This window comes from Elaeis guineensis, chromosome 7 (assembly GCF_000442705.2).
Source record: "Elaeis guineensis isolate ETL-2024a chromosome 7, EG11, whole genome shotgun sequence".
Lineage (NCBI taxonomy): Eukaryota > Viridiplantae > Streptophyta > Magnoliopsida > Arecales > Arecaceae > Elaeis > Elaeis guineensis.
In genome coordinates, this window is record NC_025999.2 from 81,135,648 (window position 1) to 81,161,713 (window position 26,066).

At 44.4% G+C, this 26,066-nt stretch overlaps 1 long non-coding RNA gene across 1 annotated transcript; it reads left to right on the forward strand.

Annotated features, from left to right (window-relative positions):
• The first annotated feature begins 221 nt into the window (after nucleotides 1–221).
• On the forward strand, nucleotides 222–2,303 carry LOC140859398 (uncharacterized). The gene is made up of 2 exons (XR_012142847.1): nucleotides 222–977; nucleotides 1,962–2,303. It is a non-coding gene; the product is annotated as an uncharacterized lncRNA (long non-coding RNA).
• Nucleotides 2,304–26,066: the final 23,763 nt, after the last annotated feature.

Genomic DNA, 26,066 nt, shown 5'->3' on the forward strand with positions numbered 1-26,066 from the left:
ACCAAATAAAGTCCTAGCATATTAAAAATATATATATTTTTTTGTTTTCTTATTTGTAAAACTCTTTTAGCTTTTTAGGCACAAGAATTGAATGTAGATACATTTGTAGCTAGGTTCATGAAGTCCAGTAACCATAGGTACGAGCACCTAGCTATTGTAAAGGGCATCTTTAATGGAATGAAATTTCTAGTTATATTCTCCATTGAGCTGTAAGAATTCTTTATTGTTGCTTCTTTCTCTTATCTTGCTATTCCATTGTTGGGTTGATCTTCTTCCTAAAAGGAAGATCGCTACGTACACTAGCTTCTTAAGGCTTGAATGGTTAACGCCTCCGGAGTCATACTTACCAATTGGTGAGATCTGGCCCTTTAAGCTCGAAGACCATCTGGAACTAAGTTGAAGACTTATTTCTCTCTCTCAATTGTAAAGAGGAATATCGTTTATGTTCCTATGTTTCCAGTTATACAAGTTGAGTTGGGGGTTCTGAACTTGCTTTTGCGAACTCCCCGCTTGTTTTACAATTAGATAAGTTCATAATAAATTCTGGTGCAAGCCTGAGGCTTCTTCCATTTTCATCCAAACAAAAAAAAAAAAAAAAAGAAAAGAAAAAGATGAACTCCCATAGCATTTTCCTGTAAAAATCTGCAAATTTTCAGGAGATTGTATTCCTTTGTATCATGATGGAAAAAGCTTCTTCACTCAATGCCATTTCACATATATGGGAGAGGAACGTGCCTGATCCTCATTTTTCCTCGAGATTTCACGTTCCAAACCATAAGAAGATGCATCACGTTCCAGAATTGGTTCAATATGAGTATAATTTAAGGTAGGATGGATGTTTATGCCAGTGATATAGTTCATTGATGCAGTCTGATTACTCTTTTCAGTGCCAAAGCTCATAGGCGAGGATTCCGACGTTTCTTCTGGATATCAGCAGCTGTACTTCTCTGGTCTTCATTCGTCAATCGTCATTACAGGTCAGCTATATGTTGCTTAAATTGACATCTTAGAAAGGTTGCAGTTTTACTCCTACTATTTTAACATAAATGCTAGCCTTTTTCCTTGCTTGCTATCACAAGGCAACTTTAACTGCTGCTTCTAGTTGTCTTAGCAGCAAAGGCAACTTTAACTGCTTCTAGTTGTCTTAGCAGACAATCTCCTCAAATTGTGGTTCTCTAGTACAAGCCTCTCAGCAATTTGACATTGAACCATGAATTCTCTGATTTTGATCTCAATGCAAAACCTAGAATTGAGTAGCAGAACCATAGAAATAACCAGCTTTCTGACCAGCTGGGCTAGAAAAAGCAGATGTAGATAGGCTAATGGAGAAACATTGGGTTGTAGGTGAGTTAATCCCAGCAAAAGATTTTTTTTTTTTTTTTTTTTAACAAGTTCTAACTTGCAAAGATTATTTTGTTCTCAAGTTTTATATATCGGCAGCAAAGTTGGTATGTATAAGATATTCAACTGCAGCATCATATGTCATCTGATTGGAAGGGTAGTGATCTATGCACCTGTATAAATATTGATTTCATGTGATAGTTGGTGCAGTGGCGCTTTGTTATTTGAATACCAGCTTTCAGAAGCTCTTCTTGCACTGTTGTTTCGTATCTGAAGATTTCATTTTAGCTCTCAGCAATTATGCAATGCAAATAATTCATCTTCATAACAATCTCTGTTTGGTTGCTTAGGTAGCTTGCTTAGAATGTTTAGGACCTGGATAATGCACTCCTGTTTCCTCCAACAACAATGGCAATGCATGCAATTCCTAGGATAAAGATCATCATGCTTCTTAATATTATTTGCTTTGAATTCCTACTTAATAAACTGTAGCTTTATTGAGGTTATATCTTCAAGCAGTTTACTCTTTGTTTGAAAATGACGTTCATTTGATTGGCCTCAGTCCCTGGAGCCATGCTGAAGTTGTGTGTCTACACATATGGTTTAATTCTCGTTTTCAGATTTTACTTTGCCGATCACCGTGTATTGTATCTGCATTTAGGCAGCTAAAGAGTCGGAAATTGGGTTGAAAAAGGACCTTGATTATGCCAATAAACTCCCTTCTCCAGTTGAGGAAAACATTGAATACGAGAGGGAAAAAAGGGGAAAAGAAAATGAGAAAGTTCAGTCATTGGACATGAAAATAGCATGCCAAATGTGATTATGATCTATTTGTCACCATAGTCTCTGTAGTTTCAGTTCTGTATCAATACGCTCCGCGAGACTGTGTTTCCCCCTTCATGAAATTATTCAGGATATGGAACAATATATGAACGCAAAGAATCTTGGAGTTCATAGATCTACATTGCATTTGAAGATACAATTGTTGTTGGTTCTCTGGATTTCAGCATTGATGCCAAAAAATTACTGCAGATCCTCTGAATTAGCTTTACTAAAATTTATCGCAAGAGTTTTGCAAGCTAAGAACATGTACCAAGTCTTCTTCAAAAATTAATTATGCCAATTTTGTCATAACTTCAGGTTTCAACATCTAAGATGCCAGAGCACTGGGCCAGTTAGTAGCGCTGTGGTTTCTTTCTAAAATTTCTGGTGACTTGAACCTATTTATTTATCACTCTACATTTATGTGAAACCAACATTTGTTTTTTTTTTCCTCACATGTTCCTCATTGGACAGGGATATTAGGTCGGGTTATGTTACTCTAGAATCTAAATACAAATCTGAACTTAAGGCTGGTTTCGGTTTGGTTTGAGGTAATTTAATAAGATTTCATATGATCATCTCGTAGGCAACATGGAATAAGCGCTTTCTACTTAACAACAGAAAGTTAATTAAACATGATTTTGGGAATTGCTTGAGTTTGATGCTTAAGGGTTGGATACTATACATAGGGAGCCCATTTCCAACATAGTTCTATAGCATGTTTACCTAATTGTATACCCATCATATGATTCTGGTTCAACTCTGTTTTATGCAGGAAAATTACACAAGCCTGAAATTAAATTCATTCACATTATAATCTATGAATTATGATGATATTAGAATAACATGTCATATATGTAATGCTTCTATTCGTATATAGCATTCTTTCGATCATGGGTCCCTTTTGTCATGTGATTTTTACTGATGACGTATCCAGTCATTTGGATTTCAACAAGGTACAGACCATGTTCCACATCTGGATGGAAGCTAACCTTGTCCAGTAAAAAGAGACTTTATTGGTTCAAGTGTTAAGAAACAAACAAATGCACTAGATAAAAATGAGAGTGCATTTATCAGATGGGATAATGACAATTAGTCCTTCCTCTCACATCATCACAGCCCTAATATCTGATTATGTCGGCAATGGCGAAATTAGATTAGACCAATATCTTCCATTCCAATATCTAACATTAGCCATTGTAACAAATAATATTTTAATCCAAAAAATCATCCGAAACATTGATTAGATAGACAATGGCTGATATTTATTTTGTCGCCTTATTTGATTTCAGAGATCATAATCATTAAGGGATGCAAGTGTTTTTTAAACTGTAAAATTTAAAGCTTCCAATTGCTTAATGAGCTACTCTTCATGCCAGAGTTCCACAGCCTACTCCTGTTGCTCTAATCATTTAAACCATATTGCAGTAGGGAGGTATCAGTTTATCTCTATGGATTAGTTCTTTATGGTTTAAGATAAGAGCATGCATCTACTGCAGCATTAAGATGGAGGTATCCAAGTATAAGAACATAAAATAAAAACATGCATGATTATGTATGATAATTGACGTAGATTCTCATATTAGATCAGAGAGATCCTTGATACAGTAAAAGCAGATACAATTGATTAATATTGCCTTATATCTGGGATAGATCAGATTATATCAGCTAACATGATCATAAGCTACAAATTCATGGACATATCTGAAGTTTAATCATTTTCATGGTCAAGCAATAATATATGTATTATTATGCATTAGTCCAGAAATTTGAATGGAACTACTTAGGTTTCTGACTTTACAGCAAAAGAAAGAAAAAAAGGAAGGGGAAAACTCTACCATCAGGGTGCATTTTTAAATTCAAAATTTATTTCCTTAGCTTCTTACATAACTTTTCCCTGGTATAAAATATATCATTGTTTGTGCTCACTACCTGTTGAGTAAAACCAAATCTTACACCGATCGAGTGTTATAGGGTGTCATTTGAGCTGCAACAACTTACTTCATGCCGAAACAAAGCGAGGCAAAAAGTGGAGTACAATAATTTATTCGAAATTCCATATATGCAACCACCAGAACAGAATGACCAAAATTCTTCTGCTATTTATGGTTTTGTCATCAGGCTTAGTTTGAGAGGGTGTTAACCTTTACAATTTGACATTTTAAACTTACAAATAAATTTGTCAATCACCTATTCTATTAGGCAAAACAAAGCATGCGTAAAATTACACAAGATATATATTGCTATGACTGATGTTATAACTAAGTCAAGTAGTGTTTCTAGGAAAGAAAAAATGCCAGAACCTTGACATGTAATCCATATAAATGCTTTTTCTTAATGTAAAATATATTTAATTTCTTGTATATTAACTTGTAAAGCTGTTGGTTTTATTGTAGATAGATTTTAAGCGACCAAGTTTACAATTGCTAGTACCTGAATAGGTTGCCATGGCTTATAAAGACCTCAAAGAGGAAGTTGGTTGTGGTAGGTAGAGTATGACTTATAGATGAAATATTTAGGGGGTCACTTATCAATGTACAAAATAATATTCATTTGGGCTCATTTTTGTATTTGAATTAATATATCCAGATAGATAAAAATTTCAACAACCGACTAGTATCTCTATTCATATTAATATCTTTGACTTATTTTACCTTTCATAGCGATGTCTTTGACTTATTTTACCTTTCATAGTGATATTTTTGATTTGGTAGTTTATAAAGTGAAACTATATGATTTATATTCGCATTTATTGCCATATTGTAAATATTCAATTAAAGGTTTAAGCTTATCAAGATAGTAAAACCCTTGGAAGTCAGTCCGAGCAACTTAAGATTGAATCTTACCTTCAACATTTGGGAGGTTAAGGGTATTTGGAGGAGAGCTATCCCCCTGTTGTGTAGCTTATTGCCTATGGGCCCTTTAAAAAAATATCATCGATATCCAATTTGTACCCATATTTGTTTAAACAATATGGATATAAGTTTTAGCATTTGGCTAATTCTGTATCCATGTCCATTTGTGTCTGTAATAGATAGGGGTATAGATATGTTGATTTACAACCTATAGTTGGTTTGTATTCAGCTTTACTTGAACCAAAGGTAATTACATAAACAAATCAATCCAGGAGATCTATTGATTGGATCACATTGCCCTTCTTCCATTATACATGCATGCTTATCTTCTAAATATTAACTAAACGTTGTTACATTCAGTTCATAAACTTATTGCACTTTTAAGTACTTATATTTTAGACATAATCAAGGTGCAATATTGATTAGACTAAGTAGACTTATTTTTGGAGAATGGATAAGGCCAAAAGACTTATTTTTGGAGAATGGATGAGGCAAAAAGGCTAATGACTTTCATTAGGTGAATGAAAGTACACATGCAAGAAAACAGTCACCGGACTGTCTGGACTACTAATAGTCTAGAATAAATCAACTACTTATTCTTCTCTCAAGAAGCACCAAATGCACATCATACAAAATATTTATATCCAAGCTTTCGATCCACCTTGCTTAAGAGAACTATTAGTTTGTTAGACTCTCATAATCCACAAAAGAAATGTTTTGCATTTGCAGTGCACTTCTATTAGAAAAGATTGTTTGTAGGCTAGGGAGGTGGAAAGGATGGTTGATGGTTGATATAACAGACACTGAGAATTTGAAGTATCAATGGCGGTATTAGCGATGGAAATAAGCCATCGCTAATAATAATCTTTAATCATCATAAAAATAATCCAAAAAATTAGCCGTCACTAATATTATTAGTGATAGAATTATGATAATTAAGAAATGTTTTGTATTTGCAGTGCACTTCTATTTGAAAAGATTGTTTGTAGGCTCGGGAGGTGGAAAGGATGGTTGATGGTTGATACAACAGACACTGAGAATTTGAAGTATCAATGGCGGTATTAGCAATGGAAATAAGCCATCGCTAATAATAATTTTTAATCATCATAAAAATGATCCAAAAAATTAGCCGTCACTAATATTATTAGTGATAGAATTATGACAATTAGCAACGGCAAAAACCGTCACTAATAACTTCGAAATTTTATTTTTTTTGATTATAATTATAATTAAATTAATTAATTACCAACCGTTATTAGCGACAGAATGAGTTGTCGTCGCTAATAATTTCGAAAAAAAAATTATTTAAAAAATTATGAAAAAATATTTAACAGTATTAGCGATGGTGATTAGTTTTTAGAGACGGAGGGTTGCCGTCGCTAATACCTTGAAAATATATCGATGGCATTAGTGATGGCTATCTTTGCTGTCGCTAATAGTCCACCAAAAATACCCTCTTGCCCATGAGAGAAAAAAAACTTTCACGCTCATCCCCTCCCCTTCCCATAATTCCCTACTCACCGGCGCCTCCTCCTTTTCGACTTTTCACCCCCTTCCCGATGCCTCCTTCCCAATGGTTTCTCTCTCCCTGCACTCCGACATCCCGATGGCCCCGTGCTCGTACTTCGACCATGCCCACAGCCGCCCCGACCTTGCAGTTCTGGCCCCACTGGCCTGACCCCACGACCCTTACCCCATCGACCCCAGCCCACGACCCCGACCCTGCGGCTCCTGCCCCACTGACTTTACCTCACGGCCCAGACCCATCCTGCCTTCTCGCGGCCCTATCCCCATGCCCTCATCTCCGCGGCCACATCCTCGAGCTGGCATCCCATCCCCGAGCCGTCCTCTCACACCTCATCCTGTCCCCTCCTCCTCAGTGCCTCTTTGCCTGCGGTTCCCCCCTCCCTGCTCTCCAGTGCCCCATGGCCCCGAGCCCGCACTTCAGCCATGTCCGCAGTCGCTCCGACCCCATCAACCTTGACCTCGCCACCCCGACCCCATCGGCCTGAGCCCGCGGCCCCTACCGTATAGCCCCAAGCCCACAACCTCGATCCTACAGCCCCTACCCCGCCAGCCTGACCCCACTGCCCCGACCTGCACCATCTTCCCGCGGCCCCATCCCCACTCCCTTATCTTCACGGCTGCATCCCCGAGCCAGCATCCTATCCTCGAGCCACCCCCTCACACCTTAGTCTCTACGCGCCAGCCTACGCCTCGGTTCCTACGTGCTAGCCCATCTTCTGCTGTGAGTATTAGCAACGGCTAATGCCATCTCTAAAAATTAATTTTTTTTATTTAAATTATATTAATTAAGTATAATTAAGTATTAAAAATTGATTAATTAAATATTAATTTAATTAATTAGTTAAGTATTTAATTAAGTAATTAGAAGCACAGGACTTGGATCTCGACATGTAGAGCACTCAGACCAAGGGAAACTGCTGGGCAGTATTGCAAACATGGAGCCAGGGCATATCTTGTGCGCTCAGACCTCGGGTCCTAGCTAGTGTCTAAGACATCCAACCTCCATGCGCCCTACACACTCAGGCCTAGGGGAGGTGTCGATCAGCATTGCGAACACGAAGCCGAAGCATGCCCTACGTGCTCGGACCTCGGGTCCCAGCTGGCATCCAAGGCATCTAACCCTCGCATGTCCTGTGTGCTCAAGCTAATAAAAGGTGCCCGACAGCATTGCAAACATGGGGCCGGGGTGTGCCCTATGCACTCAGGCCTTGGGTCCCAACCAACATCCTGCGTAGCTAGTCCTCATGCAAGGACCGAGTGCATATTTTATGATATCCTATAATTGAATATTAATTTAGGTAATTAATTAGGTGTTAATTTTAAAAAAAATTATATTGTATGGAATCATAGATCCATCTTTTAATTAATATATATATTCTACTATATCCATATATTATTTTTATATGGATGGAAGAATTATGTACATTGGTTAATTGATTATCCAGTATGGATAGTTTGAAAAATGTAAGTAATTTTTTAGATCATTATAGTAATTAAATGATATACTGAGGATTCGAAAGAAATTTTGGACAGTATTTTTCTTTAGTTCTCCCTACACATCTTTAGCCGTATGAAAAGAACTAAAAAAAATGATACCAAAATTTCTTTTGGCCTCTGTTGTACATCATTTGATTACGATAATTGACCTGTAAAATTAATGTATTTTCTAAATGGGATAGGACCTTCTATACCTATTAGTTGATGATATGATGTATTTACTATGTAAGCCATTTTGAATGATAAAATAATTAATTAGCAGTTATTTTGTATTTATATATATGCAAAATTTTTAGATAGTGTGCCATAGACCGTAGTTAGATGGACCATTAAGTAGTCGATGGGATGATTTCTACTGAATATAGAGAGGGTGTAGAGTATCTCTATGATTTTACTTTTGATAATACAACACTCTTACATCAAGGACGGGCTCGTTGCCCTTGTAACAAATGTGGTAATAGAGAAATATTTGATAGGGATAAAATTACTATCCATTTGTATAAGAGTAGATTTATGTCCGACTACAAGCATTGGTACCTGCATAGGGAGACGTGGGAGAAAGTTGCAAGGGTTAGAAGCGAGCAGAATAGAGACAGATAGAATGGTAGACATGGTTATGAATGTGATTGATCCTGAATTTAATAGGGATGTGGAAGATGATTCAGAAGCTGACAATGGTGATTTCTACCACATGCTGAAAGATGCTGATGAACAACTATGGCTGGGATGTAAAATACACACTGTATTATCAGTTATGTCATAGTTGTTGAACTTGAAGGTCGAGTTTAATATGATGGTCAATTATTATGATAGGATGGTAGCAATAATAAAAAAAATGCTACCGAAGGATGAGAAGCTTGTTGGGAGCTTCTATACTTCGAAGAAAATAGTAAAAGGATTGGGCATGAGATATGAAAAGATAAATGCATATCGTAATGATTGCATACTTTTCTATAAGGAGGATCAATTGAAGAGTTCATATGATGTATGCGGTGAAAGCTGATTTAAGTCGAGACAAGAGGGAAGGAATCAGAAGGACAAATCATACAAAATTCTTCAATATCTTTTCCTCACTCCTAGACTTTGAAGGCGCTATTTGTTCAAAAGTACTACTGGACAGAAGAGATGGCACAGAAAAAGAATTCACTAGCACTCCGATATGATGGGTCATCCATCGGATAGTAAGGTATGGAAGCAATTTGATGCTTGTCACCCTTTATTTGCTCAAGAATCATGCAATGTTTGACTGGATCTACCTATGACTGGCTTTACACCGTTCACTCATGCAACAGCTCTTTATTCATGCTGGCTAATCTTTATTATTTCATACAATCTTCGGTCTGGGATGTGCATGAAAGAACATAACATCTTTCTTATATTAGTCATTTGTAGACAACGATATCCTGATAGAAGCATGAATGCATATCTAAGGCCTGTTATTGATGAGCTGAAATTCTTATAGTCTGATGGCATACATACTTTTGATACATTGAAGAAGCAAAATTTTATAATGAAGGCTACATTGATGTGGATCATTAGCGATTTTTCTGCTTATAGGATGCTATCACGATGGAGCACTCATGGGAAGCCTGCATGTCCCTATTGCATAGAGAATACAAAATTATTTCAGCTTGAGCATGGTCGTAAGCTCTACTGGTTTGATTATCATCGTCAATTCTTCTTCGAGCATCATCCTTTTCAAAAATAACGGGACAATTTCAGGAGGAATAAGATAAGAAGAACCATGCACCCCCACACCTCAGTGGTATGAAAGTATTTTAGAGGGTATCCCAACTGAATGAAGTCCAGCTTGACATGCTATATATTTGACGAGCAGAAGCCTCGGGGGTTTGGTAGAACTCATAACTGAGTGAAGCAAAGCATCTTTTGAAAATTACCATATTGGTCCATCAATTTGATCCGTCATAACCTTGACATTATGCATATTGAGAAAAATGTATTCGATAATATTTTCTATACTATTATGGATGTCAAGGGCAAGATGAAGGATAATCCTAAAGCTCGAGTAGATATGAAGAATATATGCAAGCATCCTCTATTAGAGCTGGTTGAGGTGTCACCTGAAAAAATTCTGAAGCCGAAAGCATCTTATACCTTAACAAGAAAGCAGTTGAAGATATTTGTTAATGGTATAAAAATCTTAAATTCTTAAATGGTTATACAAGTAATCTAGCTTGGTGCATTAAAATCAAAGATTATTGGTTCTATGGGCTAAAGAGTTATGACTGTCATGTCTTTATACAATGATTACTCCCATTGACTTGGCGTGATCTCCTTCCTATCTCCATATAGAATTTTTTGATCGAGCTTAACTTTTTCTTTAGAGACATTTGTGTTACCGAACTATCCAACGACTACATCTCCAGTCTTGAGGCTAGCAGTGTAGAGACCATATGCAAGTTGGAGAAGATATTTTCTCAGAGCTTCTTCGACTTCACGGAGCACCTCGTGATTCATCTGACGTATGAAGCTAGGATGGCAGGATCAATACAGTACAGGTGAATGTATCCATTTGAAAGATACATACACAGTCTCAAGAAGAAAGTGAAAAATAAGGTCTGAATCGAAGATTCTATTGTGGGGACTTATATAATAGAAGAAATTTTAAATTTCAGCTGATACTATTTTAGTCCCAGTATATAGACAAAGCTGACTCAAGTGGGCTAAAATGATGATGATGGTGGTGATGGATCAGAGTGGGAGATCTCAATATTTGCCTATCTCACTCGTGAATTTGGGCATGAGGTTCTTCAGATTTTCTCCAATACTGAACTTCGACAGGCAAAGACATTTATTTTGCTATACTACAAAGAGGTCGATCTATATATCTTGTAAGTATCCATCACAATCTCAACTCTTTAATCACTTATTTTAGTATACTTATCTCATGCATATTTAGACAATATGATAAGATGCTGAAATGGGATAACCCGAGGATAAGTGATGAAGAAATATCCACACGATGCTCATAGAACTTTGTATATTGGTTCCATCAATTGGTAAGTATCCATTGTTATTTTATATATTTTAATTTTTTTTAATTTATTCTTTTTATAATATGTAGGTCATGCAAAGGGATGAATTCATACCAAAGAAGATGAGACCATTAGGTTACAAGCCAATAACATACGTGATATGCTATAATGGTTATAACATAAATGGTTTCAAATCTCACACCCAACAATATGAAAATCATAAAAGCACAATGAACAGCGGTATGTGTGTAAAGGGCAGCTGGTGAGAAAAGGCATAGAGTGACTACTATAGAATCCTCAAAGAAGTGATTAAGATGACCTACATTAGAGGTAATAGTTGTTAGATGTGTGCCTTAGAAGTCAATCTTGGCTAATGCATGTATTTCTTTAGGGCATGTTTCTACACTTGTCGGGCAAATTTTTTTTTATTTTCAATCATGTTGCATGTGTCCATGATTTGTCCTAAAAATTAACTAAAATAATTTTGTATATTCTTAAGGTATTAAAAATTTGAGACATACATCATTAGTGGTTAATTTTTAAATGCTCCCAATCATAGGATCGTCAAAGAGGACAGTGATCAATCTATTTAAAATCGATGCATAGATCACCTTCTTTTTAGACAGATAGATTTTGAGTCTACAGTGTAGAGATACTGGGGTGAGAGTATAAATGGTTGTTAGAGAATAACTTGCACTGAGCGTGATCAATATGAGAAATCACTTAGATGTCTACTCACTTATTAGTGGTTTTCTCAATGCTACAGTGGTGGGACTGATCCTTTGACCTACGGTGTGTTGGCTATTCGCGGCGAGGTTACTTAGTTTGACTGCACATTTTTTTGATCCCCAGCCATTCAGATCCTTGCTGTATATGTTAGCTATTGTAGATTCAGATTCGTTATTTAGAATAGAATGCACTTAGATAGAATCTACTGATATTAGTAGAAAAGGAGTAGTCCTATGTGATTCGCAAGACTGAGTTCAAAAAATCTCTGACCAGAGCAAGAGTGAATACTAGAAAAGAGTTTTCACGGGATTCACAAGTGAACTCGAGTCGAGCCAATCTTACATATAACTGACGATGGAGTTTGACGAGTTTTCTATGACCTTCGTCAAGTCGGGACTCACGATAGAAGGATTGAATCACACAGTAACTATATCTAGGGGTTCATACTTTCACTCTATTAGGTTGTCACTATATACTACTAAGTATCACTGATAGATTGTGGAACTCATTGGGTGTTATTTTGATGATCGATGACCCTCGAAGGATAGAGTTGGAATTTTTTAATCCATCAAAAGGAGTTTTGATGATATTATGATGGAGATCATAATATATCTCACTACCAGACAGAATGAAATCTATGGGGTCACACACAAAAGAAGTTCTTGTCCGATCAGATGACTGATCGATGATTATGAATTATTGAAGGATAAAATCATCAAGATGATTGATGATTAACTTCACGCAAATATTATAATTAGGTAATTCACTAAGTGTTAGTGAATCATGAGAGGATTAATTAGTAATTGGATTGCTAATTGGCTCAATTAGATTGAGTATTGAGATTCAGATTAGGTCTAATTGAAGTGAATTTAGTTTGACTAGGATTGATTTTGATTGGATCAAGCCTAATTGTGAGGAAGATTAATTCTTGATTTAATCAAGACTTGGATTCAATCAATTTCTAATTAGATTGGAATTTAATTAAGAAGATTGGATTTCTAATTTGATTAGGTTCCCTTCTCCCTTTGGGTCCAAACCAGATAAGATTTGATTTGATACAAAATAAGAAACCCAAAATTCCAAAACCCTGAGACTCCTCAATGATTTGGTTTGAGTCATGATCTTTTTCCTTTCCTAATATGAATATGATTCAAATCAAAAGGATAAGATAGGTGGTTTCATGATGAGTCATGATCCTTATTCTTTCCTAATATGAATATGAATCAAATCAAAAGGATAAGACAGGGTGTTTCTTGATAAGTCATGATCTTTATCTCCTTCTTATTTTGAATTTGATTCGAATCTAGATAAGGAGATAAAAAGAAAACCAATCAGGAATTTTATAGAAACTTTTGGGGGTGCCCCCTCCTCCAAACCCTAATCCCTAGCTTCTCTTATAAAAAGGGTCCAATACTTGGATGCCTCAAGCAAGAAAAAAGAGAAAAATAAGAAAAATACTAATCCTCTTTTTTCCTCCTCCCATTTTTTCTAGTTCTCAAGAGAGTCTGTGAGATCTGTGAGAGAACAACCTTAGCCATCAAAGAGAAGTCTTCTGTAAGAGAGCTAGCACCTTAGTGAAGATACCTACCTCTGATTGGAATGAGTCCTTATATGGATATCTGTAGAGGTCGGGTGCGTGCGCGGCAAAAGAAATTTGTTCAATCCATAATTATTGACTGTGGTGTAGATCGATCCGCACAAAGATATTGAGATTCGATCTTAATATTTTTTTTTTATTTTTCATATTATGTACAAGTCATAGATCCAGGGGCTCAGGTAGTATAGATTAGATATATTGCATGTGGGGTTAAAAGGTTTAACCTAGATCTATTTTCTGCTGCGATCAAAATCATTTTGAAATTCAGACATGCAACCTATCTGATTTCTAACAATGGTATCAGAGCCACTGATTTTTTTTGACATATATAATCTAATTTCTAATTTAGATATGAAAGTATGAGTGGTTTAAAATAGATCTTGTACTGATATAAGGTTGTCCTAATATAGGATTAATCCCCTATATTAAAAAAGTTATCCTAGCACAAGATTGATAGTTTTTAAAAAATTATTTTTAAAATTTTTAAATCAATCTTTTAGATCTAAAATTAGATATATTTAATTATGTTAAATCTAAAATTAGAATGATTAAAAGTTCACATCAGACTAACATAAGGTTGTCTTGATATAGGGTTTACCCCCTATACTGAAAAAATTATCCTAGTCTGATACGAACCAATTTTTAAAAAAATATTTTTAAAATATTTTGATCATTATTTTAGATCTGATTTTATATGTATGAGATATATATTTTATTAGTTTTAGATCTGAAACTTAATATATATGTGTGATATATGGTTCTAGTTTAGATCTAAAACAGCATGCATGTGAGACATGCTTTAAATATAGATCCTTTAATATATATGTTAGATATGTATTTTGATTTATTTTAGATCTAGATATTTATGCATATATTGATATGTATTTTTGATTAGTTTAAGATCGAAAAATGATGTATATAATACATGGTTTGTACACCCATAATCTAAAACTTACTTTTCAGTCAAATCCTTGATCTAAAACCATAGGATCTTTATTTTTTTTTTATTTTTATTGCATGATAAAGTTGTTTAGATTTGAAAATTATTTTTTATCTAAATTAAAACTTTAAATGATGTAAGAAAAATATCAAAATATAAAATTTTATGTGATACAATATTAATTGGTTTAGATTAAAAATTATTTTGACATCTAAACTGAATCCATATCCACAATACATTTAATTGAGAATTAAGATTTAAAATTAAAGGATCTAAAAATTAAAAATTTAAGATCTAAATTTTAATTGCATAAAATTTGGACTTTGGTATGGGTTGAACCAATTAGCTCTAGAGATTAAATTATAATAGGGTCTGTTGGGTATAAAATACCCACAGCCGAAGTCCTCAGTGGAATCGACTACATGGCAACTTAGCCCGGGCTCCTACGGGAGCCGGGCTCCTTCATCCTCGACGCCAACAACTTCAGCCACAAGCAGACTCCGCCCGGATTCCTACGGGAGCCGGGCTCCACCGCCGACATCGACTACAGGACAGCTCCGCCCGGACTCCCACGGGAGCCGGGCTCCGTACTCAGCTTCAACCGCTGGTAGGCCTCGTCCGGACTCCTACGGGAGCCGGACCTCCCCTCTGACTTTAATTGCAGGGAGACTTAGCCCGGGCTCTTATGGGAGCCGGGCTTCATCCTCGACACCAACAACTTCAGCCACAAGCAGACTCCGCCCGAACTCCTACGGGAGCCGGGCTCCGCCGCCGACATCGACTACAGGACAGCTCCGCCGGACTCCTACGGGAGCCGGGCTCCGTCCTCAACGTCAACTGCTGGTAAGCCCCGCCCGGACTCCTACGGGAGCCGGACTTCACCTTTAACCTTGACTGCAGGAAAACTTCGCCCGGACTCCTACGGGAGCCGAGCTTCATCCTCGACTCCAACGGCTGCAAGGCAGACTGCGACCGGACTCCTACGGGAGCCGGACGGACTCCTACGGGAGCCGGACGGACTCCTACGGGAGCCGGACTCCGCCGATAACTTCAGCAGCGAGCAGACTCTGCCCGGACTCCCACGGGATCCGGGCTCTGTCCTCAACATCAACTACTGGTAAGCCCCGCCCGGTCTCCTACGGGAGCCGGACTTCGCCTTTAACCTTGACTGCAGGAAAACTTCGCCCGGACTCCTACGGGAGCCGAGCTTCGTCCTCGACTCCAACGGCTGCAAGGCAGACTGCGACCGGACTCCTACGGGAGCCGGACGGACTCCTACGGGAGTCGGACTCCGCCGATAACTTCAGCAGCGAGCAGACTCCGCCCGGACTCCCACGGGAGCCGGGCTCCGTCCTCAACATCAACTGCTGGTAAGCCTTGACCGAACTCCGACGGGAGCCAGACTTCGCCTTTAACCTTGATTGCGGGAAGACTTTGCCCGAACTCTGTGAGAGCCGGGCTCCGTCCTCGATTCCAACGGCTGCAGACGATCTTCGTCCGGACCTCTACGGTGGCCGGACTCTGACCACTGCCGAACTTCAGCCGACAGATCAGCACTCCCAGGCCACAATCGCGGCCACGATTCTGCTACATTTTCTGCGGCGGATTCCGCGCAGCCCCACCACTCCCTGACAGGCCGCAGTAACGATCGCAGCACTGCTCCACTCCCTATGACGGATCCCGCGCGGCTCCATTACTACCTGACCAGCCATGATAAACGGCCACGATCCTGCTCCACCTCCTGCAACGGATACTGCGCGATTCTCCCATCCACTGGCAAGTCACGACGACAAACGCCGCCCCACTTCGTGCGGCAGACTCCACGTGGCACGCCCCAGCGATAGCCACGGGTCCGTTCCACTACGCTTCGCAGCAAACTCCGCCTGACCCTGGGCAGTCCACTGCCAGACGGTTACAAACATCGCCATCAATCCGTTGCTTCCTCCGCCTATAAAAGGGGGATCCGGATACGTTATTCTATAAGCTCATTTCTTATCTCAAAACTCTGCTAAATTCTCCGTTCGAGCACTCCATTCTTGTTGAGGCAGAGAACTGACTTGAGCGTCGGAGGGTCTTGCCGGAGCAACCCCACCTCCGGTTTAGACTTCCTTGCAGGTCCCGACGGTGACCGCAACTTCTCCGACTCCAGCTTCTCCGGCGCAAGCAGATTTTTGCACCAACAAGATTGGCGCTAGAGGAAGGGCGCAAACCTCCGCAGTACCCTTGTTCTTAAAGGAGTGTTCAACGGAGCCACCTCCGATCGTCTCTCCGACACCCACTCCTTGTTTTCCCCCGCGGGATCCACACTCGATGCCTCCACGCAAGGCGTCCACACGACGGTCCACGACCTCCGCGGCCAGGTCTCAGGCTCCGGCCTCCCCCCTGTTTCTCAGCCTTTCCTCCTCCTCCAGCGGCGGCGGCCGGTGCGGAGCAATTTGACTTGCTGGCACAGTAGGTCAGAGGCCTCGTCGAAGCTGTACAAGCAATGCAGCAGCAGCAACCGCAGGCGTCGGCGCATCCCGAAGGGGCATCTCCGGAATGCCAGAATCCGGCGGCGGGGCGGGCCACCTGGGCCAGCCGCCCCGTCCTTCCCGAGAAAACAAATCCGAGGGTAGAGAGCCCTCAATCGGATCACGACTCCACCCTGGAAGATCCCTGCCCCCGTTCTGCCAAAGGACCCTCGAGACTCGAAGTCGAGAGGATTTCCTGGACCGGAGGCTCCAGGAGATGAACCGGCGGATTGAAGAACTCCGCCACGCGCCCCCCGCTTATGGTGAGGATATTTGCACTGACCCTCCCTTCTCCCAAATGATCATGCAGGAGCCGATCCCGCCAAACTTCAAGCTTCTCCAGTTCGAAAGCTACGACGGGACTTCGGACCCGGTTGATCATCTGGAGGCCTTCCGGATGATGATGCTGCTTCACGGTGCTCCTGACGCCATCTTATGCCGGGCTTTCCCGTCTACTTTGAAGGGAGCAACGAGGAACTGGTACTCGGCTTTGAAGCCGGGTACCATCTTTTCCTTCGATCAAATGAGCCACTAATTTGTGGCCCATTTTGTCAGCAGCCGGCGCCCCCGGAAGGGTTCGGAGTCCCTCATCAACATCAAGCAGAGGGAAGGAGAGTCCATACGGGCCTACGTCAACCGCTTCAACATCACGGCGTTGGAGGTCCGGAACTTGGACCAATCAGTTGCCATGGCCGCCCTGAAGGGTGGCCTTCAGAAGAATGATCTTTTGTTCTCCCTGGAGAAGAAGTACCCCAAGAATTTTGCCGATTTACTGGCTCGGGCTGAGGGGTACGCCCGAGCGGAAGAAGCCTTCAAAATGAAGAACGAAGAGACAGCAAGGGAGCGGCAAGCGGGAGATTCGAGTAAACCCGTAGTTGAGAAAAGGCCAAAGGAAGCTCGGCCGCGTTCTCGATCCCCTCCTGGTCATAAGCGCGCCCATACTCCACCCCGGGCGCGCAAGCAGAGAAGCCCGGACCGCGGGGTTCGACGGGGTTCCCCACCAGGGAGATTCCGTAACTACGCCCCCCTCAACGCCTCGAAGGCCCAGGTATTAATGGAGGTCAGGGAGCAGCTCCCTAGGCCGGAGAGGATGCGCACACACCCCGGGAAGCGCAACCCTAACAAGTTCTACCTCTACCACCGCGACCACGGCCACGACACAGAGGAATGCATCCAGCTCCAGGACGAGATCGAGGAGCTCATTCGGCGAGGTCGGCTCGACAGATTCATCCGCCGCAGGCCTGAGGGTAGAGGAGACCGGTCAAGAGCCCTCCCACAGCCTGAACCGCAGAGAAGGGAGGAACAGCCCGGGGACCGGCCCCCCATCGGGACCATCGACTCCATCACCGGAGGGCCTCAAGGAGGAGCGGGAAAACTGTAAATGTATCACTTACGATTCCACCTCGAATCTAATTTTCTTTCTACTTAACGTGCTCTTCCCACCTGGCGTGGATCTATTATGACTGGATATGATCCCTCCAAAAATACAGCCATGTCAGGAACAGGAGGAGAACCTCGTCCTGACATGAGCAAAGTCAAAGGCCCGGTTCTTTTAGACCGGATGGGGGGAGAGGCCTTACAACGCCCTAATGCGCCCCCACAGCCATGTCAGGAATAGGAGGAGAACCTCATCCTGACATGAGCAAAGTCAAAGGCCCGGTTCTTTTAGACCGGATGGGGGGAGAGGCCTTACAACGCCCAAATGTGCCCCCACAGCCATGTCAGGAACAAGAGGAGAACCTCGTCCTGACATGAGCAAAGTCAAAGGCCTGGTTCTTTTAGACCGGATGGGGGGAGAGGCCTTACAGCGCCCAAATGTGCCCCCACAGCCATGTCAGGAACAGGAGGAGAACCTCGTCCTGACATGAGCAAAGTCGAAGGTCCGATTCTTTTAGACCGGATGGAGGGAGAGGCCATACAGCGCCCTAACGCGCCCCCGCAACCAGGCTGGTAACGAGAGGAGAACCTCCCACCGACTCGAGCAAAATGGAAGGCCCGGACTCCCACGGGAGTCGGGTTCCGCCTACAAGGAAGACTTCACCCGGACTCCTACGGGAGCCGGGTCCCGCCTACAAGGAAGACTTCACTCGGACTCCTACGGGAACCGGGTCCCGCCAACAAGGAAGATTTCACCCAGACTCCTACGGGAGCCGGGTTTCGCCTACGAGGAAGACTTCACCCGGACTCCTACGGGAGCCGGGTTCCGCCTACAAGGAAGACTTCACCCGGACTCCTATGGGAGCCGGATTCTGCCTACGAGGAAGACTTCACCCGGACTCCTACGGGAGCCAGGTTCCGCCTACGAGGAAGACTTCACCCGGACTCCTACGGGAGCCGGGTTTCGCCTACAAGGAAGACTTCACCCGGACTCCTATGGGAGCCGGGTCCCACCTACAAGGAAGACTTCATCCGGACTCCTACGGGAGCCGGATCCCGCCTACAAGGAAGACTTCACCCGGACTCCTACGGGAATCGGGTTCCGCCTACAAGGAAGACTTCACCGCTCCATCCACGACTTCTGCAGCGGGGGTTAATGGTGGAGAAACCCGGCTGCCTAACAAGATCGGATGAAGAGAAAAAGCTCCCCCCCGATGACGTCTACATCAGACAAGTCAAACGACAAGAAAGGTTCAGCAGACAACAATATCAGTGCAACGCGTGGACGAGGTAACACAAAACGCTCTTTTTATTCCATTTTCGATATACACACTACAAGGCCAGGACGGCCAAGGAAAGAAGGACAAAACGACAGAAAGGAAGTAACTACATGATAAGACAGAAAGACAAAAGAGCTCTAAGGAGGCCCTGCTCCCTCCGACCTAGAGTTATCTACTCCATCCCTCAACCAGGACTGCCTCAAATTCTCTATTTCTCCTTCTAGCTCTTCCCTCTTCTGCAGCGCATCCTGGACCGCCCGACGGAGTCGCTGGCTCTCAGCCTCCGCCTCTCGACGCCTCTTCCTCAAAACTTCAGACTCCGCCTCCGCGTCCGCGACGGCCCGCCGCTCAAGTGCCAGTTGGATCTTCACTTGTTGCAGCTCGGCTGTCTTCTCCCCGAGGGAGACAGAGATCCCTTCAACAGTGCCTCTCAGGGCTTGAAGCTCTTCAGAATCTTGGGCGGAAGTAAGCTGCGCCCTGTTAGCTAGCTGCCTCTAAAGACGAACGACTTCGTCTGCCGCCGTCCGGAATCTCCCTTTGTACTCTTCCACCTGCCTGCGCTAGCTAGCCCGCTGCACGTCGTGGCTCATCTCGGCATCTTGAAGCTACTTCTGAAGGTCGGAGACCTTCTGCGACCATCTCTGTTCATCATCGACCCGGGCCAAGAGCCGGGACGAATTTCCTTCCAGCTGGCCGATCTTCCTCTTCGCAGCCGACAGTTCCACCTTAAGGATGCTGATCCTGACTTCTTGAGCCCAAATACGGTCGCTGGTGCTCTTCTTGCACTCCTCGAGTTCCTTTGCGAAGTTCGCCTTCCTCCGGCTGTAATCCATGATCGCCTTCACATGGAGACTCCGAAAGTGGGCGGCCTCAGCGACGGCTTCAGAATGGCTTTCTCTCGATTTGCGGAGCTCGCCTTCCGACTTCTTCAACTTCTTCGTCAGGTGAAGGACCTCCTTTTTCAACCGCTGGATTGTCGATTTCAGCGGGACCCCCAGGGGCAAGGGGAGTGCTTCTGCAGGGCACTGCCATCGGAAGGCAAGAGCATCAGGGAACGACTCATTGCAAGGAGAAAAGCGGAAAGAAGGAGGAGGGGGAAGGAGAAGCCATCCACAACAAGAAATTCGACTTTATTGATTGAATAATTATGAAGACAAACAGAAAGGGAATATTGCGACAAAATAAGGGCACAAGATCAGAGGTCTCAGACCTCAGGGGCGGGAGGTGGAGAACCCGGCGTGGGGGGTGCGACCGTGGTGGCGGCAGACGAGGGGCCGGCCTCGTCTTCGGACTCCTCAAGGAAGTCGAGGTCGAGCTCGGAAAATTTGCTGGCCACCTTCTCTTGGCAGAGCTCGAACCCCTTGGTGAACGCCTCCTGGCCGAACTGGACATTCAGGTTCCTCATCTCCGCGGAGGCCTTGAATTCCTCCACCGCAAGGACCCTGGCCTCCGAGACCAGGACCGGAGTTTGCTCGACCAAATGGGCGACCTCGGCCTCCGCCTTCCTCGCCGACTCCTCCAAGATTTGCCTCTCCTCCTCCCGGGCCTGCTTCTCTCTTTCCAGGGCCTCCTGGAGGGCGGCTACTTCAGCCGACTTCGCTTGGAGGCGGGCAACCTTGGCTTGGCAGCGTTCCTCCGCCTGGAGGATGTCCCTCCTCATGCGGCTCACCGCCTCGATATAGGCGAAGAGCTGGTGCCCAATCTGCAAGGACGGATAGAGAATTACGACAGAGGCCGAATGACCGTGTAAATAAAGATCCGTTTACCTCGAGGAAGGACCCCAAAGAGTCCCAGGCCCGCTGCTCAGGATCGGCGTGGTCGATCCTCCCCACGACGTCGGACAGGATGCAGCCGTCGATCAACCGCCTGATCAAGTCCCTATCGTTGAAGGGATTCTCCGATCCCTCCTCGGAGCAGACGGACTCGTCTACAGCAGCTCGGTGGCTACTCGCCCTGCGAGCCACCGATTTCCTCCTCCTCCCCGTGGCGGGCGCCTCCGTGGAGCGGACCCCCGGAGCGGGGGCCCCAGTCGGCGGGCTCCTCGAGGAGGCCCGGGGAGCCACTGGCTCGGCATCTGAAGGAATGTCGATGGCCGGGGCCGCCTGACGGGCGCAACCAAGCTCGTCTCCTCCGCCCTGGCCCTCTTCGCCGATCCGGAGGCCGCCGCGCCCTTTCTCTTTTGAGCTCTCATGCCCCTGGCGAGCATCCGCGTTGCTTCGGCGTCCATTGCTAAAAAAAAAAAAAAAAAAAAGAAAGAAAAGAAAGAGAAGAAAGAAGAAAAAGGGGAAAAAGAAGCAACACCGATCAATCAAGAGTCAAAAAAAAAAAAAAGAAGAGAAGAGAAAGAAAAAGAAGAGAGTGGGAAGGAAAAAGAAGTAAAGAGAAGAAGAAGAGGAAGGCAAGAAAAGAAAAGATAAGATGAATACTCGCTGGATCCTGGGGGCTCAGGCCGATGTTGAAAAGAAGCTGCTCCCTCAGAAGATTAGGAAAGAAGGAGCGGGATAAGTTAGAAGCTTCTGGGCGGCCTGGAGGTCGTCCTCCCCCAGGCTGGGAGCCCGGCGGACGGAATCCCTCAGAGAACCCCAAGGGGGCAGGCCCAGTTCCAAGATCGAGCAGTGAACGAAGAGGTATTTCCCTTCCAATTGTGAATCAAAGAAGGGGCGCCTTTCAGCAACCCCTTCTTACCAAACTGGGGGGAGAAGTACCACCAGTCCTTCGCGAAGGATGGCGTTTGAAGGTATAAAAATGCCTAAACAAGGAAAGAGATGGCTGAACCTCGACTACGTGGCAGAGGGAGAGAAACCCTATCAAAAACCTAAAAGAATTCGGGGCCACGGAAGCGAGAGAGATGTCCAAGAAGTGGAAGAAGGCAGCGACAAAGGCAGGAAGCGGAAGTCGGAGTCCGGCACGGAATGCTTCCTGATACAAACAAAAACGACCGGGAGGAGGAGTGCTGGCCCATAAAAGGGGCCAGGTAGCTCCAGGTCGTACTCCGGAGGAACCCCATACTGAACCCTTATCAGAAGGAGTTCCTCCGAAGTCGAGGAACATGGAATTGCGTCCGGTACGAAAACCGGGCGAGGCCCAGCCCCGGATGCGGGTTCGTCCACAGAGACAGGGACCTGGGGGTTTGAAGCAGAAGAACTCTCGGAACTGCCGGGAGCAGAAGAGCCAGAGGACATTTTGAGTAGTTTCGAAGGGGGGATCTAAAGGACCCTTAAAAGACGGACCAAAAGGGGAACGAAAGGCCGAAGACTAACTCGGAGGGATGCACAAAAGTAATGATGAGAAAAGAAGTCCCTAGGCGGTGAGAGGAAGGTTGGCACTAACCTATATTACTCTGAGGGACCTGAGGGACGAAAAACGGGAGGCGCCTACGGCTCGAGAAGACGCTCACTAAAGCAGGGCTCTCGAAGAGAAGACAGACACCAGCGAAAACTCAGGAATGGAGTAGGACACCTAAAGGAGGAAGGACGGGTTTAAATAGACCCTGGGATCCGGTGCCATAATGATCGCGAATCCTCCGAGCCAGTCCGCATCCGACACGTGTCCCACTCCCCTGACAGATGGCTAAAAGCGGCTGACAGTTGGCAGGATCATAATTGCACCGTACCTAGGTCAGTGTACCTACGAGAATTTCGAAGCGTCCCCTCATACCGCTCCAATTCGAAAAGACTCCGGCACGCGCACATTTAATGCCAAAATATCCGGAGGCGGCAGTGCACAGGATTCGAAGGGACGGTTTCGGATGTGTCCATCTCTCTCTCTGTGTACTTCCTTCGTTTAAAATTTAAACTCGGAAGTAGGGGGACTGGTGTTGGGTATAAAATACCCACAGCCGAAGTCCTCAGTGGAATCGACTACATGGCAACTTAGCCCGGGCTCCTACGGGAGCCAGGCTCCTTCATCCTCGACGCCAACAACTTCAGCCGCAAGCAGACTCTGCCCAGACTCCAACGGGAGCCGGGCTCCACCGCCGACATCGACTACAGGACAGCTCCGCCCGGACTCCCACGGGAGCCGGGCTCCGTCCTCAGCTTCAACCGCTGGTAGGCCTCGTCCGGACTCCTACGGGAGCCGGACCTCCCCTCTGACTTTAATTGTAGGGAGACTTAGCCCGGGCTCTTATGGGAGCCGGGCTTCATCCTCGACACCAACAACTTCAGCCACAAGCAGACTCCGCCCGGACTCCTACGGGAGCCGGGCTCTGCCGCCGACATCGACTACAGGACAGCTCCGCCCGGACTCCTACGGGAGCCGGGCTCCGTCCTCAACGTCAACTGCTGGTAAGCCCCGCCCGGACTCCTACGGGAGCCGGACTTCGCCTTTAACCTTGACTGCAGGAAAACTTCGCCGGACTCCTACGGGAGCCGAGCTTCGTCCTCGACTCCAACGGCTGCAAGGCAGACTGCGACCGGACTCCTACGGGAGCCGGACGGACTCCTACGGGAGCCGGACTCCGTGATAACTTCAGCAGCGAGCAGACTCTGCCCGGACTCCCACGGGAGCCGGGCTCCGTCCTCAACATCAACTGCTGGTAAGCCCGTCCGGACTCCTACGGGAGCCGGACTTCGCCTTTAACCTTGACTGCAGGAAAACTTCGCCCGGACTCCTACGGGAGCCGAGCTTCGTCCTCGACTCCAACGGCTGCAAGGCAGACTGCGACCGGACTCCTACGGGAGCCGGACGGACTCCTACGGGAGCCGGACTCCGTCGATAACTTCAGTAGCGAGCAGACTCCGCCCGGACTCCCACGGGAGCCGGGCTCCGTCCTCAACATCAACTGCTGGTAAGCCTTGACCGAACTCCGACGGGAGCCGGACTTCACCTTTAACCTTGATTGCGGGAAGACTTTGCCCGAACTCTGTGAGAGCCGGGCTCCGTCCTCGATTCCAACGGCTGCAGACGGTCTTCGTCCGGACCTCTACGGTGGCCGGACTCTGACCACTGCCGAACTTCAGCCGACAGATCAGCACTCCCAGGCCACAATCGCGGCCACGATTCTGCTACATTTCCTGCGGCGGATTCCGTGCAGCCCCACCACTCCCTGACAGGCCGCAGTAACGATCGCAGCACTGCTCCACTCCCTATGACGGATCCCGCGCGGCTCCATTACTACCTGACCAGCCACGATAAACGGCCACGATCCTGCTCCACCTCCTGCAACGGATACTGCGCGATTCTCCATCCACTGGCAAGTCACGACGACAAACGCCGCCCCACTTCGTGCGGCAGACTCCACGTGGCACGCCCCAGCGATAGCCACGGGTCCGTTCCACTACGCTTCGCAGCAAACTCCGTCTGACCCTGGGCAGTCCACTGTCAGACGGTTACAAACGTCGCTATCAATCTGTTGCTTCCTCCATCTATAAAAGGGAGACCCAGATACGTTATTCTATAAGCTCATTTCTTATCTCAAAACTCTACTAAATTCTCCGTTCGAGCACTCCATTCTTGTTGAGGCAGAGAACTGACTTGAGCGTCGGAGGGTCTTGCCGGAGCAACCCCACCTCCGGTTTAAACTTTCTTTGCAGGTCCCGACGGCGACCGCGACTTCTCCGACTCCAGCTTCTCCGGCGCAAGCAGATTTTTGTACCAACAGGGTCCATGATTAGATCAGGTTAAAATCTTTTTCGATTTTAAGCAGTTAATCGGACCTAATCAAAAGTTGATTGGGATTAGGTCAAAGGGGCTCAAAATGGAGTTTAGTTGTAGTTGGTTAAATTGATTCACATGTGATGTGAATTAATTAAATCAAGATCAAATTTGACTCAGTGATTCGAGCCCGGATCTATAAGTTAACCTGATCAATTCTAATCAACCAATTTGGTATCTAAGACAAGTCTTAGATGGTGGTTATTTAATTGGTTTCGTTATGTGACCTGATCAATTCATTGGTGTCTAAAAAAAGTAATGGAGAGACTCCCACTCATCTTCACTTATCTGATCATTTTGGAAGATTATATTTTGTATTAGATTACTTGTTGACTCGAGTTCACCCATGCCGACTAGGTTGGTTAGACATGAGATGATATGCTGACCTAAATCAAATAAGTCAACTGATGTTTAGTCATCTACATCAGTTGTATGTGACTATTTAAAGATATCTGAATTTAAATCTTCTTACTAAATATTAAGTCTACTGATCTTCTATCATTGCAGAGATGCAGGTGCCTTTTTCGATGTTGATTGTTCTCGATAGGTTACAGTGGTTCGATTGTATCGAAAAGGCATAACTACTCTATTGGCATTCGATGCTCCAAGGTAAAGATGGGGTTGGATCTAACAACTATTAGGTGAGGGATCCAATAATGGCTTTGCAATCGTTGGTAAATGATGGGTCGGACTTAACTAAGAAATATGCCAATAACTATTAGGTAAGGCTACAGAACTTAGAGATCAAGTCGCTGCAACATGTTTGAAGAAACATCTGGATAAAGAGTTATTCACGCATTGATGTACGTATTATCAATAGCTGTTAGGTGAGGTACTGCACATCGATGGGATCGTAGCATCAATTAGAACTACTCGTCACATTAGGATTTCTGTTTCTCCATTCGAGGAGTGTGAGAGACTCAAAAAAATTAATGAAAGT